Here is a 21203-nt window from a genome sequence, read left to right on the forward strand (position 1 = left end):
TAGTTTTCCCTAAATTGGCTAAGAATATCTATTCTTTAGCCTAAAATCTAGCATTTATAGACATACATCGGGGAAGTTATATGGAATAGGGAGCAAAAAAAAGTGTGGTTTAGACAGAAAAGACACTACTCCCAGCATCAAAGTCAGAAATTTTTTTTTACCTCATCTATGAAATGTGTTGGATAATTCAGGACACTACCCTACTGTGTTATTTTGAAGAACAAATTCAGATAATGAAAGTAAGACTAGTGTGTAAGTTCTGTAATACTATTTGGAAAAATGTTAATATTAGGTTGGTGCAAAAGTAATTGTGGTTTTTGCAATTATTTTTAACCTTTTAAACTGCAATTACTTTTGCACCAACCTAATATCATCATTATCATCATCATCATCACCATCATCACATGAAAAGTTTGGGCATAGGTATCATCTGCCATGTCTACATGGAACAAGGGAATTAAAGCCTTCCTATGTTAATAGTGCTGGGGTTTTATGTTTGCAGATGAATAAAATCCAATATGACATTTTTATACTTGGAAGTAGAAGGGAGACAGGTAAAGAACAAAGGCTAAGGATATACTGCCTAAAGCAAAAGAGATAACATTATTTCCTCTCTGATTTATTAATTCAACCTAGTCTTGTCAACAAGACCAATGGCTGCAGAGGGAACTGTAGAAGACTTATGTAAAGGAAGAATGAGGAAAAGAAGTCAGTAAATTAGAGAAACAGAAACCACCAGAAAAGGAAGAATCAATAAGACAATATTAAGAAAGTCAAGGGAATAGAGGGAATTGAAGCATGAGCAGTTGGAGAAGGCGGAGAAAAGGCTGTTAAGATTCAGCCAGAAAAGACCATTAGCATTCCGGGCAAGATCAAGTTTTGTGGAGAAGTGAGGTTGGAGGTCAGTATGCAGGAGACCATTATGTAATAATAAGTTACAAGTTATCGTGTCTCTCACTGGGCTAATTACTTAACATAGTCATTGTTATATACTGTCCCAATAACCCTGTGAGGTAGTTATTTTACAGATGAGGAAACAGGCTTAGAAATGTGTTCAAGATCACATAGCTATCACAAAGGGGTAGGTTTGAGCCCTTTCCTGTCCAACTCCACCATGCCAGGTTTAGACATGATCAGATTAGAAGAATCTGGCAGTAGGAAAGGACTAGCAGGGTCAAAGAAGGTTTGATTTGGTTGTCTGTTTTTGCTGTTGTTTTAAAGGGAACACTGTGTGTTCATAAGTGGCAGTGATGAAAAGCCCAACAGGAACTGGAGTCGGGAAAACTTGGTGCCGGTCCTGTCTCAGTCACTGCTATACTCGTATACCAGCTGACTGCCAAGCTCTACCAATACCTTCCTTACTGCAAATGAAATGGGGAGGGTGATAAGTGATGCGGGACCTGCAGAGTCTTCCAAATCGACTTCAGAGGGCAGTGATAAGATTCAAATGAGAAAATGGATGTGAAAGGACTGTGTAGAGTACAGCACTACGGGTGCGGCAAGGTGGCTCAGTGTTCACTGTAAAGGAAGAGATCAGAGGTACACGAAAGATGGTCTCCATCTCTAAAAGTGGTTGGAAAGGACATGCAGGGGAGGAGAGGTGTGAATCAGGTGTGGGTTTTGTGCTGGGAATTCATAACTATGAGGAAAGCTTTTGACAAGTGTGCTGGAGGGCCAGGCTGAAGCCAGATCACATAAATCAGATGCCTGCACAGTTTTTCTCTTCCCTTCAAGAATGTTCTGCCTCTTGATGCTATGAAAAGCTTAGGAGTTTTATTACCCATTTTTGTTTGTCTCTACCTTCTCATTTTATTAGAAGTCACCCTTTTCATGCCTCTGTTTTCACCTTAGTTTCTCTCTTTCTATTTGTTTCTATTCTGTTATAAAAACTGATTTTAACTCAATGCTCTGACATTGGAGTCAAGAAGTAAACAGAGATTGAGTGTTTGCCACAGTGAAAACTGGTCTTTCTCCTATTTTCAGTTTATTTTTTATTTTCCCCATTTCATGTAACTGCTGGTCTAGTCTCTATCATCTAACCACCCTCAAAATGAAGGCAGAATTGCTGGGGACACTGGCTTCAAAGATTTAAACCATTTAAATGTCATCAAATCTAACATTTCAGGGACTAAAATCAGAACACTGATTGAATAACAAAAACTAACAACATGAAATGTATTTGAAATTACAAGGGCAATAATGCAAAAGATGGCTTACACCTAGGATAATTGTGGCACTATTTTCCATAATCCAAATATTGATTAAATGGGTGTATTAAAAAGCCCAAATAGGAAATCATCGTTTAAAAAACACAAATACATTATGTATGCATTCTAACTATAGATTCCAAGAACATTAAACTCAAAATGTTTCTTTTAGATGCGAATGCGAATTAAAGATATATGTATTAAGTGCTATTAATTCCTTGCTGATATAGCAAACTAAAAATAGTAGAGGCGTACCTTGTTTTATTGTGCTTTGCTTTACTGCACTTCAAAGATGTTGTGTTTTTTATAAATTGAGGGCAAGATCCTCTGCCAGCAAAAAGATTACAACTTGCTTTATGGCGGTAGTCTGGAACCGAACCTACAATATCTCCAAGGTATGCCTGTATTTGCCTACAAATCAACTCATGAAGCAGGGTAGGAAGGAATTAGAAAGTAGATGGTAATAACTGATTTGAAATAGTGGTTATCTGACTACTTTGAGATACTAGCACAGAACATTCCTGTGAGGGACCTGACCCAGAGTTACCATGCTGCTTGAAAGCGCTGCTTTGTCTACAGTAACTGGTAACTCCATTGTCCCTTGTACTTTTTCTTTCACTTTGTAATTTCTCAGCGAAATTTTAAAAGATTTTAAAAATAATCTGTTTCTATGTTTAGTGCCCTTATATTTAACTATGTGCCTATATTTAATCAATTTATTTCCCTTTACAAGGGGCACTTTTAGTAATATGGAAAGTAATATTTAATTTTCTGACCAAAATTGGAGAAACACACAAATTAAATCAAACTGCTATATGGCATAAGAACTCCTCCTCCTACTCTTATTCCTATTTGCACTACTACTAGTTTCCTAAGAAAGTTGGGCCTAAAATGCTTTAAAAAGAAGTTTTCTGGAAGCATTTATTCACTATTAGTTCATTATAGTGAACTATTAGTTCATTTCACTATTAGTTGTTATTGTAATAGAATCCTTTATAATGTCTTTTAAAAGTTGGATGCTAATTTCAGAGTGCCACAATTCTGTAACAAATTAATTTGACTTTGGGTCAAAAATAATCTGGGTATTTACAAATACGATTGAAGGAATGATTTGACATTCTTAGCACTGGGTTAGCAATCTCAACCTCAGTATATAAGAGATCTAAATTTAAGAGTTAGCTTGCCCAGAACCATTCAATAAAGATTTAGATCAGCAGTGTCCTATAGAAATATCTATAATACAAGCCACATACATAATTTAAAAATTTCAGTAGTCACATTAAAAGTAAAAACAGGGAAAATTTGTTTTTACACATTTTATGCAATCCAATATATCGAAAGTATTATTATTTCAACATATAACATATTAAAATTATTAATGAAATGTGTTATATTCTCTTTTTGTACTAAGTTTTTTGTGACCCAGTGTGTGTGTTATACTTATGGCACATTGCAATTTGGTCGGCCATATTTCAAGTGCTCCATAGCCACATGTGGTTAGAGGCTACCAAATTGGAATGGTGCAGCTCTAGATAAATAGACTTGCTTTAATTCTTATCCTCTCCCAATATGAGTTCTTCTGCATTTCTTATACAGATATTTGTAAAGTCATTCAGTCACTCAAAAAAAAAATTTAAACTCAAATAGATGTGTTTTTTAAAAACATTTCCATAGAGGGAAATGCTACAGCTTCTTTAATAACCCAAATCCATCACTGGAATTTCTTCAACATTCTTAATCTACACCCTTTATTTGTTCAGCAGTTTTTAATGATTTTATCTTGCTTAACCTACCAAACACGCAAAGGGTAGTCAACATCCACTTTACAGTGCCCTTTGTACACTTCAAAATTTATTGACTGACCTTAGACTATGCAGGGCAACTTATGAGAGTTTACAATACAACATTTGAGATTTTAAGTGGCACTGTGTAAGTCCTCATTTAATATTTATAATAACCCTTTGAGTTAAATATTAAATATATCTATTCCCACTTTACAGAGGAAGAAACTGAGGCCTCAGGTTCAGTGAGATAAACAAGTTGCTGAAATCACAAACAGTAAGTAGAAGAAGCAGGACTAATAACCGAAGTCCAGTGCTCTTTATATCGCACCACAATGCCTCCTGGGGTTATGCAGTTGTTATGATCCAGGCATAAGATCCAATCACACAACAGTGTTAATGTGGTAACACCGACTTGTGTGAAAAGTTATCAAGACTCCTACAGAACCAGCTTACTTCAGCTGCACTGTCACCAGTGATGACCAGAAACTAGACACTAATCTTTTCCTGACAAATACATAAGTATTCTCATTCATTTCCAAATAATTTCCAGGTTGTGTTAGAAACTCAATAGTTAAAATTCACACACACAAAAAAATTTCACTAAGAGCTGACCCTCCAAATGCTTGTAAAGAATATTCTAATCTAGTCATAGAAATAATTAGGACAAGTACTAATGTGTTCATTTGAATCAATATTAATAAAATAAGTAAATGAAAGTCATTATTGACTCAATATTTTTTCCTTGGTGTACTGAAATTAATGACCATGTTTTAAGAAAGGAATCCAAGCAGAACCTTGGAAGGATTATAGTATTATAGCAAAGTCAAATTCTGTTGCTAAGCTACACTGCTGACTAATAACCAATTTGAAGACTAAAGATCCCAGCTGTCTTTGGCAATAATACAGGTCAGGTTGACTTTAATGAGGCTATCTTCCTATAAATCAGGAGAGCTGACCTTCTCAACTAGTGGATGACCAGAGGCCCAGACAGGCCCACACACCAATCTGGGTTAACTGCAAACTAATTATTTCTTTGATGTTTTTACACATTTTACTACCACCCTATACATTTTATTATCTTTTTTCACATACAAAGAAATCCAAGCAACTTCTAATTTCTTTGAATTCTTGCCCATTAAAAAATCCTATGGCCTAAAATCTTATCTATCAAGTGAATAAAGAAAGGAAGCAGTGTACTGTTAATTGAGAATGTTTGTTTGATGTAAAATTTTTTCTTAAGTAGGCAAAAGTATTAGTTAGAAATCAATCTTTTCTGCATTAAGCATTTAGGGTTTTGGTACTATATTTCCCAAGGAATTTTCAGTTCTGATAGGTGCAATGTATATATTAAAGCAGCTTGCCCAGTTGAATACCAAATTTAAACTAAACTCAACATTATATCTGTAAACAATTATCAACTGTAAAACATAATAAAGCCAATCATTGTGAGAACTACTTGTTTCCCCTCTTACTCTTCATTCGGATGGGTTTAGTAAATAATTATCTAAAGTGCCATTTATTTCCTAGGGCTTTACATTTGAAAAACTCCAGGTCATTTCTTATCAATATTGAAGTAAATCATTGAGCTTACTAATTAGATATTAAGAAACATTACAGGCGACCAATTCAATGATCTTTATTAATATTTATCTTCTGAGGTGTTAAAATGTCCTGAAAGGAGAACACTTGCTTAAAAGGCATTTGTGGATGAAAGCCAACATTAGGTTAAAAAGAAATCAAATTACTTGTCTTTTAGAAGCTATAACTGAGTCCTCTATTCAAGTTGTTACTCAACCATAAATTTGGTGAAAATCTGTTTTAGACTCAACTAGTAAAATAGAAAGATGTTAATTATATTCATAAAAGGAAAAGGCAGAGGTGACTGAAATCTAAATCAAATAAAGTTCCAGCATTAGAGTTATTTTCAAATATATGAATGACCACCATTAAGGTCATATTTTTACATGATAAAAATAGAAATACATCTCTAGAAGGCACGATTCCTCTGTTGCATTTCATTTTGGGAAATGTAAACCAAAAAGCTTTACAAAAAGGGAGGAAGATGGGGCATTTTTCTATCATAAAAACCAGACACCTATTTCAAAATGGTACTCTTAACTTTGTAAAACAAAATTGGAGAAATACCAGTTGATACTTCAATTACTTTTTAATATTAAAGCCTTAAAAAACATACATGTTAGGAGCATGAAGGAACTTTGTGGGATGATAGTGTATATACTTGCTAAAACATTGATCTGTACACTTAAACAGGCTCATTTTATTGTGCACAAATTTTTATTCAATAAAGTTTAAAAAGAAAAGTTATTGCAACAAGTCAGGGATTCAACTAATATGTCTAAGTCAAAAATGTTACTCACAAACCTGTATTTTATACTCTCGTAATTGTGTTATCTATCTATTATATATTTACATTCTCTTTTTCTTTATTTACTGATAGCTGAGGAGTTCTACGAGTATATGTGGCAGGATAGGCTTTCTTATTACCCACTTCCCCCCACACCTCCTTCCTCTAGGGTGGGGCCAGCCCAGGAAATACTACCAGCAGGAACGAAAGTTTCCCCAGAAAGCAATTTGTAGTCTGTTTTAATATATAAATAAATGAATGACTGTGGCCAAGATTCTGTATGGCCTAATGAAATAATTATCGAAGTTAAAAAAAAGTAATATGGGTTTCCCCATCCAGCAGTAGAATCTTGTCAACAAGTCTCATAAAACTAGTATAAAACAAGTTTACAGTAAAAAGTAAGTACCAATGTGTGACGCTTGTTTTGCAAAGGATGAATAAAAATAATAAGCTTTTTTTTTTTTATTGGGGAAAGGGAACAGGACTTTATTGGGGAACAGTGTGCACTTCCAGGACTTTTTTCCAAGTCAAGTTGTTGTCTTTTCAGTCTTAGTTGTGGAGGGCGCAGCTCAGCTCCAGGTCCAGTTGCCGTTGCTAGTTGCAGGGGGCACAGCCCACCATCCCTTGTGGGAGTCGAACCAGCAACCTTGTGGTTGAGAGCCCGCGCTCCAACCAACAACTGAGCCATCCGGGAGGCAGCTCAGCTCAAGGTGCCATGTTCAATCTTAGTTGCAGGGGGCGCTGCCCACCATCCCCTGCGGGACTTGAGGAATTGAACTGGCATCCTGGTGGTTGAGAGCCCACTGGCCCATGTGGGAATCGAACCGGCAGCCTTCGGAGTTAGGAGCATGGAGCTCCAACCGCCTGAGCTACCGGGCCGGCCCAATAATAAGCTGTTTTGATAAATAACAATTTGAAATCAGGGATTATGGATAATCTTGCAGGCTCATGGCCTCAACCATCAAATTATTTTTATATTTTATTTTGTCAGTCTACTGCCAAACTCCTGATTTGTAAAGATAGTTTGCAAATGGTTAACAGGTGTGTGAATTTAAACAGCTTGCCATGTAATCTTAATTAAAAAAAAAAAAAAAAACTGATCAAGAAGCTTCAAAGAATAGTAGTAGAATTTTTTTGTACCAAAGTGGAATCACCGATAGTAGCTGAAAGTGGCAGAGAGGACACTTTTTGTACACAGTGAAACTCATGGACTCAGAAATAGGGAATTCTGAAAAGGCTGTATTTCTCGTTTCAATAAAATTTTAAGCAAATAATACACTGCTTTACCCCTAGAATACACTGTCTTCATTTAGTTTTTTCTACAAAACCAAGAGGCAGCATCTTTAAGTACCTGAAAATGTGGCAGCTATCTAGATCAGCAATATTTAACTGATTTGGGGCCAGAAACAACTTTATAAATCTGTTAAAGTAATAGATGTTCTGCCCCAAAAGACTTTACAGTAAAATTTAAGGGAAGCACAAAAACCCAAGAGACTTATCTAGATACTGATGTCCAAGGATGAAGATCATGACAGGCAATCACCTAAGCCATCTTCTTGAGGCCAACAGAGCACTGTTGAGACTGGAAAGCCACAGAAGCTAGTGCTTCCATGTATACCCAAATAATGGGCACATTTTGAGGATCACCAATAGTTAGACCAAAAAACATAAGTGTATTCCCCATATCATTTTAGCCTCTGCCCCAAACCTAGAACTTTACTGTGTGAAACGCATGAAACCACGATAGAGTATGTTTTTCTTCTTTTTTGAAAAATTACAGAAAGTTCCCTTGGGGACAGTCCATGTGGCCCAATTTCCTGCTTCCCATCTTGATATCAAAACAATACAAACTGTTTACTTATTAGAGTATAATGTTTACACACATAAATATGTTCTATATTTATGCTAAGGGTTTTCCCCATTTGTTGTAGGTTGAATGCCAGAAAAAAAAAATATATATATATATTTTTTTTTATTAAAGTATATTGGGGTGACAATTGTTAGTAAAGTTACATAGATTTCAGGTGTACAATTCTGTATTACATCATCTATAAATACCATTGTGTGTTCACCACCCAGAGTCAGTTCTCCTTCCATCACCATATAGTTGATCCCCTTTACCCTCATCTCCCACCCCCCTTCCCCCTTCCCCTCTGGTAACCACTAAACTATTGTCTGTGTCTATGAGTTTTTGTTTCTCATTTGTTTGTCTTGTTCTTTTGTTGTTTTTGGTTCATATACCACATATCAGTGCAATCGTATGGTTCTCTGCTTTTTCTGTCTGACTTATTTCGCTTAGCATTATACTCTCAAGATCCATCCATGTTGTCACAAATGTTCCTATATTATCTTTTCTTACCGCCGAATAGTATTCCATTGTGTATATATACCACAACTTCTTTATCCATTCATCTATCGAAGGACATTTTGGTTGTTTCCATGTCTTGGCCACCGTAAACAAAGCTGCAATGAACATTGGAGCACACGTGTCTTTATGGATAAATGTTTTCAGATTTTTTTGGTAGATACCTAGGAGTGGGATTGCTGGGTCATATGGCAATCCTATTTTTATATTTTGAGGAACCTCCACACTGCCTTCCATAGCAGCTGCAACAGTCAGCATTCCCACCAACAGTGTATGAGGGTTCCTTTTTCTCCACAGCCTCTCCAAAACTTGTTACTATTTGTCTTGTTGATGATAGCCCTTCTGGCTGGGGTGAGGTGGTATCTCATTGTGGTTTTTATTTGCATTTCTCTGATGATTAGTGATGTTGAACAGTTTTTCATATGTCTATTTGCCATTTGTATGTCCTCTTTGGAGAAAAGTCTCTTCAGGTCCTCTGCCTATTTTTCAATTGGGTTGTTTGGTTTTTTTTTGTTGAGTTGCATGAGTTTCTTGTATATTTTGGATATTAGCCCCTTATCGGAGGCACTGTTTGCAAACATCTTCTGCCATTCAGTTGGTTGCCTCTTTATTTTGTCGATGGTTTCTTTTGCTGTGCAGAAGCTTTTAAGTTTCATATGGTCCCATTCATTTATTTTAGCTTTTACTTCCCTTGCCTTTGGAGTCAAATTCATAAAATGTTCTTTGAACCCAAGGTCCATAAGTTTAGTACCTATGTTTTCTTCTATGCAGTTTATTGTTTCAGGTCTTATGCTTAGGTCTTTGATCCATTTTGAATTAATTTTGGTACAGGTGACAGATAACAGTCCAGTTTCATTCTGTTGCATGTGGCTTCCCAATTCTCCCAGCACCATTTATTGAAGAGGCTGTCTTTTCTCCATTGTATGTTTTTTGCTTCTAGAAAATATATTTCCTTACTCTTTAAAGAATGTACATTCATAATCAACCTGCCTTCTTTCTCGATTTTTTTCTCAATAGCTCTTCTACCATTTCATCAAACTTGCATGTGGGTAAAATATGTTTGCTTTTAAGATAGAAGCAGAGGCTTCTAGCTTCTGAATCACACACAACTGAGTGCAATCCCAGCAAGACAGGATGTTCAGAGCCAGTGAAAACAAGTAGAAGGAAGTCAAGCAGGGCCTTCACCCATCTATACTTAAGAATCGTCACTTAGTAGTAACAAAAGGCCTAATTCATGTCTCAGTATTATGGGAAACAAAGACAACCAATACCTTATTTAGGTAATTCTAGATAATGGTTTATTTCATATATGTGACTTTTCCATAAAGGGTACCAATTCATCCATGTTTGCCAGGGACTTTGCGCTTGTAGCACTGAAAGTTCTGTGTCCTGTGAAGCTACCCTCAGTTCCAGGCACCGTATTTCCACAGATCTGGCACTTACACTTTCAAATGCTAACAATCTTTTGCAGGGATGCACTTATTATATAACAGACATGTAGTCAAAAGGCCTGTCTTTAAATTTTGTCTCCATCACTTAGTAGCTGTATAACCTTAGAACATCAGTTCCCTCATCTATAAAAGGGAAAGAGTAAGAAAATAGCTCCCATACCGGGTTGTAGTTTGCCCTGGATGATTAATAAAGTATGAGAAACTGCTTGCCATGGTGAGTGACACCAAGCATATACAGTTTTGTTTCCTTTTCCTTTGACAATTTTGGTGGAAATAATTCTTTCCTACATTTACCAAATGTCAATCAAACCAAGTCTGATGACAAGAAGTTGGTAATGTAAACATCCAATTATTTTATTTTTTAAAAATTAAATTTATTGGGGTGACAATGGTTAGTAAAATGACATAAGTTTCAAGTATCCATTTCTATAATACATCATCTATATATCACATTGTGTGCTCACCAGCCAGAGTCAGTTCTCCTTCCATCACCATATATTTGACCCCCTTTTCCCTATTCTACCATTCCCACTCCCCCCCTTACCCTCTGGTAACCACTAGACCGTTGTCTGTGTCTATGAGTTTTCACTTGTTTGTCTCGTTCCTTTGTTGCTTTCAGTTTTATATCCTACATGATAACTGAAGTCAAATGGTTCTTGACTTTTTCTGTCTCATTTATTTCGCTTAGCATAATAATCTCAAGATCCATCTATGATGTCACAAATGGCAGTACTTCATCTTTTCTTATGGCAAAGTAGTATTCCATTGTGTATATATACCTACCACATCTTCTTTATCCAATCATCTATCGAAGGACACTTTGATTGTTTCCATGTCTTGGCCACCATAAATAAAGCTGCAATGAACATTGGAGTACATATGACTTTATGGGTAAATGCTTTCAGATATTTTGGGTATATACCCAGGAGAGGGACTCCTGGATCATATGGTAATTCTACTCTTAATTTTTTGAGGAACCTCCACACTGCCTTCCATAGAGGCTGCACCAATCTACATTCCCACCAACAGTGTCTGAGGGTTCCTTTTTCTCCACAGCCTCTCCAACACTTGTTACTATTTGTCTTGTTGATGATAGCCATTCTAACAGGTGTGAGGTTATATCTCATTGTGGTTTTGATTTGCACTTCCCTAAGAGCTAGTGAAACTGAGCATTTTCTCATGTGTTTGTTGGCCATTTGTACGTTTTCTTGGGAGAAGTGTCTGTTCATGTCCTTGGCCTATTTTTTAATTTGATTTAATTTTTGTTGAGTTGTATGAGTTCCTTATATATTTTGGATATTAGACCCTTATCGGAGGTGTTGTTTGCAAACATCTTCTCCCATTCAGTTGGCTGTCTCTTAGTTTTGTTGATGGTTTCTTTTGCTGTGCAGAATCTTTTTAGTTTAATATAGTCCCATTCATTTATTTCCACTTTCACTTCCCTTGCCTTTGAGGTCAAATTCATAAAATGCTCTTTGAACCCAAGGTCCGTAAGTTTAATACCTATGCTTTCTTCTATGCAGTTTATTGTTTCAGGTCTTATGTTTAGGTCTTTGATCCATTTTGAGTTAAATTTTCTATATGGTTACAGATAGCAATCTAGTTTTATTCTTTTGCATGTGACTTTCCAATTTTCCCAGCACCATATATTGAGGAGGCTTTCTTTTCTCCATTGTATGTTTTTGGCTCCTTTGTTGAAAATTATCTGTCCATATTTATGTGGGTTTATTTCTGAGTTCTCAATTCTATTCCATTGGTCTGTGTGTCTGTTTTTCTACCAATACCACACTGTTTTGATTATTGTTCCTCTGTAGTACAGGCTGAAGTCAGGGAGTGTGGTACCTCCAGCCTTATTCTTTTTTCTTAACATTGCTTTGGCTATTCAGGGTCTTTTGTGGTTCCATACAAATCTGATGATTTTTTGTTCTATTTCTTTAAAAAAAATGCCATTGGGATTTTGATGGATATTGCATTAAATCTGTATATTGCTTTGAGTAATATGGCCATTTTAACTGTGTTGATTCTTCTAATCCAAGAACATGGAATGTCTTTCCATTTCTTTGTGTCTTCTTCAATTTCTTTTAATAATGTCTTATAATTTTCAGTGTATAGGTTCTTCACATCCTTTGTTAAGTTTATTCCTAGGTATTTTATTCTTTTTGTTGCAATTGCAAAAGGAATTGTTTTTTTAAATTTCTTTTTGTGAAGTTTCATTGTTAGTATATAGGAATGCAATGGATTTTTGTACATTGATTTTGTATCCAGCTACTTTACTCTATTCATTTATTGTTTCTAATAGTTTTTTGGTGGAGTGTTTGAGTTTTCTATATAAAGAATCATGTCGTCTGCAAAAAGTGACAATTTAACTTCTTCATTCCCAATTAGGATGCCTTTTATTTCTTTCTCTTGCCTGATTGCTCTGGCTAAGACTTCCAATACTATGTTGAATAACAGTGGTGATAGGGCACAACCGTATCTTGTTCCTGAATGTAGAGCAAAAGGCTTCAGTTTTTCACCTTATTATATTAGCTGAGGGTTTGTCATATATGGCCTTCATTATGTTAAGGTATTTTCCTTCTATACCCACTTTATTAAGTGTTTTAATCATAAATGGATGTTGTATCTTGTCAAATGTTTTTTCTGCATCTATTGATATAATCATATGATTTTTATCTTTTATTTTGTTTATATGGTGTATCACATTGATGGATTTGCAGATGTTGAACCATCCTTGTGCCCCGGGGATGAACCCCACTTGGTTGTGATGAATAATCTTTTTAATGCATTGTTGTATTCAATTTGCTAGAATTTTGTTCAGGATTTTTGCATCTGTATTCATAAGAGATATTGGTCTGTAGTTTTCTTTTTTTGTGCTGTTCTTATCAGGTTTTAGTATCAGGGTAATGTTGGCCTCATAAAATGAGTTAGGGAGTACTGTCTCTTCTTCAATTTTTTGGAAGAGTTTGAGAAGGACAGGTGGTAGATCCTCTTCGAATGTTTACTAGAATTCACTAGCGAAGCCATCTGGTCCTGGACTTTTTTTTTGGGAAAATTTTGATTGACTGATTCAATTTCCTTATTGTTGATGGATCTCTTTATGGATTTTCCAGTTCTCCGTGATTCAGTATAGGAAGGCTATATGTTTCTAAGAACTTGCCCATTTCTTTTAGGTTATTGAATTTGGTAGCATATAGTCCTTCATAGTATTCTTGTATGATCTTTTCTATTTCTGTGGCATCTGTGATAAGTTACCCTCTTTCATTTCTGATTTTATTTGTCTTTTCTCTTTTTTTCTTAGTGACTCTAGCCAAGGGTTTGTCAATTTTATTAATATTTTCAAAGAACCAGCTCTTTGCTGCATTAATTTTTTCTATTGTTTTTTATTCTCTATTTCATTTAGTTCTCCTCTGATTTTTATTATTTTCCTCCATCTGTTGACTTTGGGTTTCATTTGTTCTTCTTTTTCTAGTTCTTTCAGGTATAATGTTAGGTTGTTTATCTGGGATTTTTCTTCTTTCTTGAGATAGGCCTGTAAAGATATAAATTTCCCTCTTATTACTGCTTTTGCTGCATCCCAAAAATGTTGATAGGATGTATTTTCATTCTCATTTGTTTCTATATGTCTTTTGATCTCTCCTCTAATTTGTTGTTTGACCCAGTCATTCTTTAAAAGTATGTTGTTTAATCTCCATGTATTTGTGTTTTTTCCTTCTTTTTGCAGTTGATATCCAATTTCAAAGGCTTGTGATCAGAGAATATGCTTGGTATGATTTCAATCTTCTCAAATTTGCTGAGGCTGATTTTATGTCCCAATATATGGTCTATCCTTGAGAATGTTCCATGTACACTAGAAAAGAATGTATAGTCTGGTGTTCTAGGATGACGTGTTCTATAAATGTCAATTTTGTCCACTTGGTTTAATGTGTCACTTAGGGCTGCTATTTCGTTAGTTATTTTCTGTTTGGATGACTTATCCATAGCTGTCAATGATGTATTAGGTCTCCTACTATGATTGTGTTTTGGTCAGTTTCTTCCTTTAGTTCTGTTAGTATTTGCTTTGTATATTTTGGTGCTGATTGGGGGCATATATATTGACAAGTGTTATGTTTACTTGTTGTATCGTTCCCTTTACCATTAGGAAATGTCTATCTTTGTCTGTTGTTACCTTTTTCATCCTGAAGTCTGTTTCGTCTGATGTAAGTATGGATATATCCACTTTTCTCTGGATGCTCTTTGCTTGGAGTATCGATTTCCACCCTTTCACTTTGAGTCTATATTTGTCCTTGTAGCTGAGCTACATCTATTGGAGGCAGCATATGGTTGGGTTTTGTTTTTTGATCCAATCTGCTACTCTGTGCCTTTTTATTGGTGAGTTCAGTCCACTTACATTTCAGGTGATTATTAATATATAAGGATTTCCTATATCCATTTTGTTTTGTTTTCTGGTATCTTGGTGTCTCCATTGTTTCTTTGCCTTTTTGTTGCTGTCTGTTATTTTAATGTGGTCGTATTCTATGATTTTTTCCCTGGTTCTTCTTTTTGTACGTTGTATATCTCAGCTCTGGATTTCTTGTTTTTGAGTGTTTACCATTAAGTTCATGTAAAAGAAAGTTTCATATATACAGTTGTCCTTTTTCTTCAGCAGGCTTCTTACGTCCATTTCCCTTTGCAGATTCAGACCTTTACTCTCTCCCCTTTTATGTTTTTGTTGTCACGAGTTATCCCTACTTATGCTGTGAATTGAACATCCAATTATTTAACCACACTACTATAGAGTTCTAAACCTACTTTTACCTTGACATTTTTCATTTATAAAGTTTTTTTTGGAAGCATGTAGTACAGGTCATAAAGAACTGAATCTGAAGTTGATCATAGGATTATTTGGAAAAGTAAAAACCAGGTACAGTTGAAGTGTCTAATAATAATGACACTGGTTAAAAAAAGTAAAACAGAATCTACATGGCTACATGTGTGTGGCCTACTGACTACCAGCATCATTCTTCTTCCAGACATCCTCTGACCAGCTACTACTGCTCTTCCACTTCCTATATGCAGCTGCCAAAACCTGTCCATTCTATTTCTGCAACACCTGTCAAAATGATGCCCCTATTGCTTTTCCCCTAGTTTCAGCCTCCACAGATTCTTGTCTGGATCACACTGAAGATCTTTTAATAGGTTTCTTTGCCTCTACTTCCTTCTTTTCATTCTACTCATCAAAGTGTCCTCATAGTTTTACTCTAAAACAAGGTATTATGGTATTACTCCAAAAACTTTCATTGTTCTTCATTCCATACACCAAGATGTTATAATCCCTCAACTTGGCTTTGAAAGCCTTCCAAAAATGTCATTTTAAGTCAAATAACTGGGGTCCTCAGAGCTATTTAACAACATAAATGGAAATGGAACCTAGTTTTCCTGCTTCTTAGTCAGGTAATATAGGTTTACTTTTGTTTGGATGTTACACACGTTACATTCCTTTCCTCACTGACCCCCTCCTGACCTACCTGCAGCTTTTGTACCACCTGCCATGCTCTCTATGCTCCTGAAAATGTTGCTCCCTCTGTTCGACTCCATGTGTTTCCTCCTCTGCTGCTACATCCGAACTCATTCATGAAAATTCCACTTATACTTTGCCTCAAAATTCTCCTTAGCATTCTCCTCCTAATTAAGGTAGGCACACCCTGCTGTGATCTAACAACACCCCTCTATATAAGCCCCAGTATCTCAGCATTCACCAAATTGTACTACTGCTGGTGAGTTACACTCCTGTGAACTCTACTGAAGGCAGCACCAAACACTCAGAACTCATTCAACCAATATCTATTACATCTTCTGTTTCACATCAACACATATGGATCACTGATCAGAGAGTAATAAAAATGGGAGGGACAGTAAGAGAGTCATCATCACATGTGCCTCTCTATCCTTACATTTTACTCTTAAGAGAAATGATGCCTTAGAAAGGCAAGTGACGTGCCCAAAGTCACACAGCTAGTTCGCAGTAAAACTGGAAGATGAACCCAGGTCTTTGATTCCCAATCTAGCAGTCTTTCTGTTACCCCACACTCTACTGGAAGAGGACTCTTAAAAATGTCCAACATTTGAGGCAATCAACTCCAGGTAGAACATCCACACTGACTAAAGAATTTTCAGAGAATGATCCCCCCACCCCAAAAAAATGCTATCTACTTGCAGATAACTGGGTGTTAATGTTATCCTGTAGTGTATATTACCATGACTTGAATAAAAAACTTCAAGGTACTCCCACTACTGAATGCAGTAACTTTAAACAAATGTAATATATACCTAACACTTCTATGTCACTGTATAGTGTATATACTGCATTATTTAATATCATAAATTACATGGCCAAAAAGTCTTGTTTTAAAAAATAATTAAGATTTAAAGTTTCATATAAATTTAACCTATTTCTGAAATCCATTTATATATGTGGAACTTGTCTTTGGCTAATTATTCAGGAATAATTTTATTAGGTTAAATGCTCACAACTCCAAAAGAAGCTTGTTTATGAAAAGAGCACATCTAATTTTCTTCCACTAGAGAACACTACGGATCATATTATAGCTAGTTATATAAGTTATATCACCAATATCTCTGGCTACAGATAAAAATATTATTGGTCTCAATAATATAATACAATACGCAGATGAGATTTTTATTTGCCTTTGACATGTCTAACAAGAACAATAATCATTAACTAACATTTTCTCATTCCTTTTATGAGTCAGGCTCTATTTTAGATGTTTCCACTCATTTAACCCTCACTACAACCCTAAAAGGCAGAAGATACTCATTTTATATAAGAGAAACCTGAGGCAGAGAGCAGTTAAGTAACTCACCTACAGAACTAGTAAGCCGCAGAGCAAGGATTTGAACCAGACAGTACCTATGCTGTTAACATGCTGTACTGCTTCTTAGGTCTACAACTACTCAATTCTGAAAATGAACTTTATAGGTAAGCTATTTCTTTGTATTATTTCTAAAAACTGAAGTATAAAATCATGATTAAAGTTCAATCAGAGCAAATTTCAGTAATAAAATCATAATGCCTTTAAAAAATGTTAGTCTAGTCCTTTCAAGTCACCTGATTACATTTTTGAACAACTAGTTTGCTATAAGATACAGAATCATTAAAAAATACAATGACTAGGCAGGGCTTCTAGAATGTGTGAGCTCAGGGAAACGTCCTCTGCCCCCAGAGACATATATTTAGCTGGTCAGAATTAATAATCATTCAAAGTCCTTAGAGATTGATCAAAAGGCTCACAATAAACTGAGAAGTCCTTATTCAATAAAATCTACAGAAACTTGATAAGGATAATGGGAGGCTGTTCATCATTCAGGGTTGGGGGGCATCAGTGTCCCCACAGCTCTGCCTTATGGAGGGCCTGTTCTAAAGGCCAGCAGCTGAGTGGCAGATCAGCTCCTTGAGGTGGAAGAGATATTTATGGTAGCTCTTGCAGCTGGTGAACATGGGTAGCTCCTATTTTCCACAGTTCCATGCTATGGAAGGCCTATGTTGAGTGGGTGATAGAAGCCAGATGGCAGTACCTATTCTCCCACCCCCAACTCCAGCTAAATACAGATTATCTGGATGGGGTAGCTGGTAAAGAGTGTAGTCCCCCTTTCCCTTCACTGTTCTGTTGCTGCAAGAGAGCTACAGAGGTGGTGTGGGGACAGAGCCAGGAGTGCTGTTTCCAGGCTCTCAGCCTCACGTGGAAAGGTGCTGGCTCAGGTAATAAATAGCCATCAACTGTGATTGGATGACCATCAACTGTGGTTAGTTGGCCGTCAGCTGTAACCAGTGAGCCACTGGCCACTAATATAACTACTGTGGCTACACTAGCAGAAGATGGGGGGCTGGCAAGAAGATGGCAGCTGAGCTAGCAAGCAGATTGCAGTTAGCACAGTGGACTGCAGTTAGCAAGTGAGGTTGGTTGGCAGAGAAGCGGATGGCAGGTTGTAGATCGTGTGGCTCCTGCTTCCTGTGTCTCTAACCCAGCCACCAGCAAGACTATAGTGGTATGACTCCCCTATCTATGGCTCCGTGGGTGTTCCTTTTTGGCCTCACCATGTCCTGCGTTCTTATGTGGGGAGTGGGACCAGAGACTCCGCATGACACCCTGCACGACAGGTGGGCTTGGCAGCCGAGTGGCATCTCCCATCTCCTTCAACTTCCTAGGTATAAGAACTAGTTCAAGAACATTTAGCACCTGGTGAACACTGGCAGATGTCATCCTCCCTGACTTTGGGTGTGGAAGTAGCAGCCAGAATGGGGCATCATCCTGCCCCCTCCAAAAACACAAAGTACTGCTCCATAAGGAGGATCTGGGAAGAACAGCCAGTGAGGAGTGAATTCCCTATTCTCCCCAGCTCTTGCTCCACAGTGAAGAGATTCTGCTAAGCAGAGGATATAGTAAGAAGCACAGACTAGCAAACCCTGCCTCTGACAAGGGGCTCAACTTGAATTGCATCAGACTATGGCACAAATTATACCACAGGGCATTATCAAAAACAGAGGAATCAGCTAGCACTTAACACATTGTGATACCAATAGAAGTAGATCATCTTAATGGGAGATCAGGGGAAGAGACAGTCAAAGAGAGGCCAGTTAAAGCCAGTCATTCCTGACGGTCAGGAAGGTTGTGCTTATGCCCAAAGCTGACCCCTCTGGAGAGGGACATCAGAGGTTGCACAGACCTAATCCAGAAAAATCACTAAAAAAATATACAAGCAAACAAGAACAACCAGCCCTGGAGTGTGGGAGGGATAGCAGCATTCAGAGCTGCTATAACAAAAAGCTATGAGACAAAAACCAGAAGTGTGAACCTTATATAGGTTTCGGAAAAAAAAGCAGAAAATACAAACCACCTTTGAGGGGGCCCAGACGTTGGACTTAGCAGAAAAGATTTCAAAGCAGCTATTATAAATATTTTAACAGAACTAAAGGAAATTCATGTTTAAGGAATTAAAGAAAGGTGTGACACAATGTCTCATTAAATAGAAAATATCAGTAAAGAGACAGAAATGATAAATAAGAACAAAATGCATATTCTGGAGTTAAAAATATAACAACCAAAATGAAAAACCTACTAGAAGGGCTCAAAAGTAGATTTGGGCTGGCAGAATCAACAAACTTGAGGACAGACTAATAGAGATTATGCAATCTGAAGAACACAGAGGAAAATAGAATGAAGAAACCATGAACAGAGCCTCAGAGAAATGTGGGACACCATTAACACATATATACATAATAACAATACCATAAGGAGAGGAAAGACAAAAAAGAGCTGAAAAAAATATTGATATAAAGATTAAACAAATAAATAACGGGGGAAAATAGACAAACCTCCCATGCAGAAGATATTCAAATACTAACCAGGTTACCTGATTCTACTCTAAGAATTCATGATTCTGTTTCTCTTTGTCCATCCCAATTGTCACTTGGAAGTTAGTTGAGGCCATCATTTATCTTGTTTAGATTACTGTAAAAATACTCAAATCTCTTCCTCATACTACAAAGAATTCTTTCTAAAATGAAAATTCAATCATGTCTGATTATAGTTCCCCCATCCCACACTCAAACCCTATTCCTTTTCAACATGGTTTATTGGTCCATTAGGAGCTTTTCAGAATCATTACAGTATTTATTTTTTTTTTAAAGGTTCCTGGCCCACACCCCATACCTACTGGATTAGATTCACTGAAGAAGGGGCCCAAAGATCAATCACTGCTCTAAATAAGCAATACCTTTACCTTCCTCTCCTACAATTGTTCTCCACAGTGAAGAATCAGAACCACGGTGAACTGGCCCTTGCTTATGTCTTTATCTTTCGCTCCTGTTGCTCCCAGAAAGTTCCAAATGGTGATCACTATGTGACCAGAAAGGGCTATATTGTAGGAGAGGTTAACCAGAGAGTCACACACTATAATAAATATATAATACATAATGATTTAGGAATCATAATTCAACTGTATGAATAAGTAAACCAATACTTCCACTTAAACATCGTGGTCTAAATGTATGCAATTTTCTGTTACCTCTTGAAGCCCAACTAATATTTTAGCAAAGGCATTAAACAAGGCATAGACCCAGAAAGATAAAGAGAATGAGAGAGGAGGTAGCAGCACACTAGGTAGGTAAACAAAATCTTGGATGACAGAAAGTAAAGGGACAAAGTTAGCAGATCAGAGAAAGTTGAAATCCAAATGTGGCAGCCATTAAGAAGATGCTACTGTCAATCTCTAACTGCAGGGATTGCGAATAAGTGACAACCCCACATGCAGGACTATGAATCCATCACTGTGTTCCCACGAACATCATGCTTCCCCAGGCTACACTCAGCCAGTGACTAACAGCAGCAGGAATACTAAGGCAGGCTCATTTCTATGAATATGGGACTCGGATGGCTAACATTGGCTCAGGGACTTCCAATAGTCCTCACCAAAACTTGCTTGGAACTGCACCTTAGTCTCAGATTTTCCCTACCCTTTCTCCTCCAAAGGAGTCAGATTATGCAGATAATCTGTGCTGGCTCTCCCAGCCTCCTCCACCTCCCTCCCCTTTCATTTTCACTCACAGCTAATTTCCCAATATATTTCTTGCATATCTAATCCTTTCTTGGCATCTGATTTTTGTAGAACCTGAACTAATACACCAGGCTTGCAACAAGGCAAGCCAGTAACAAGCAAGCTGATATACCTACCAAAATGTCCCCAAGAAAGGTTTAAGGAAAAGGAAGCATCAGGTATCTTTGAAGGCAGGTGCACAGTGAAGCAGACAACAGGACGACTGGCTCAACCTTTACACAAACAGATATGCTTCACCAAGCAAATTATCCCTCCCCCACTCTTTGAAGACTTTGGACATCAGACTCATAGCTCAGGTCAAAATGAGGTGCTGTACTTAGGAGGATTATTTGTAAAGTTTGCATGTTAAATAAGCATATTAAAATAAAGACCCTCAGCCTCCTTCCCTGAGGTTGCTCCTGGAACCATTGCAATAAGGCT

At 36.9% G+C, this 21203-nt stretch overlaps 1 protein-coding gene across 14 annotated transcripts in view; it reads right to left on the minus strand.

The window, feature by feature from the left end:
- Positions 1–21203, minus strand: part of CASK (calcium/calmodulin dependent serine protein kinase) — a 361531-nt gene that overhangs the window by 239809 nt on the left and 100519 nt on the right. The window lies entirely within an intron of this gene.

This window comes from Rhinolophus sinicus, chromosome 18, assembly GCF_057876585.1.
Source record: "Rhinolophus sinicus isolate RSI-liver-muscle chromosome 18, RSI-T2T, whole genome shotgun sequence".
Lineage (NCBI taxonomy): Eukaryota > Metazoa > Chordata > Mammalia > Chiroptera > Rhinolophidae > Rhinolophus > Rhinolophus sinicus.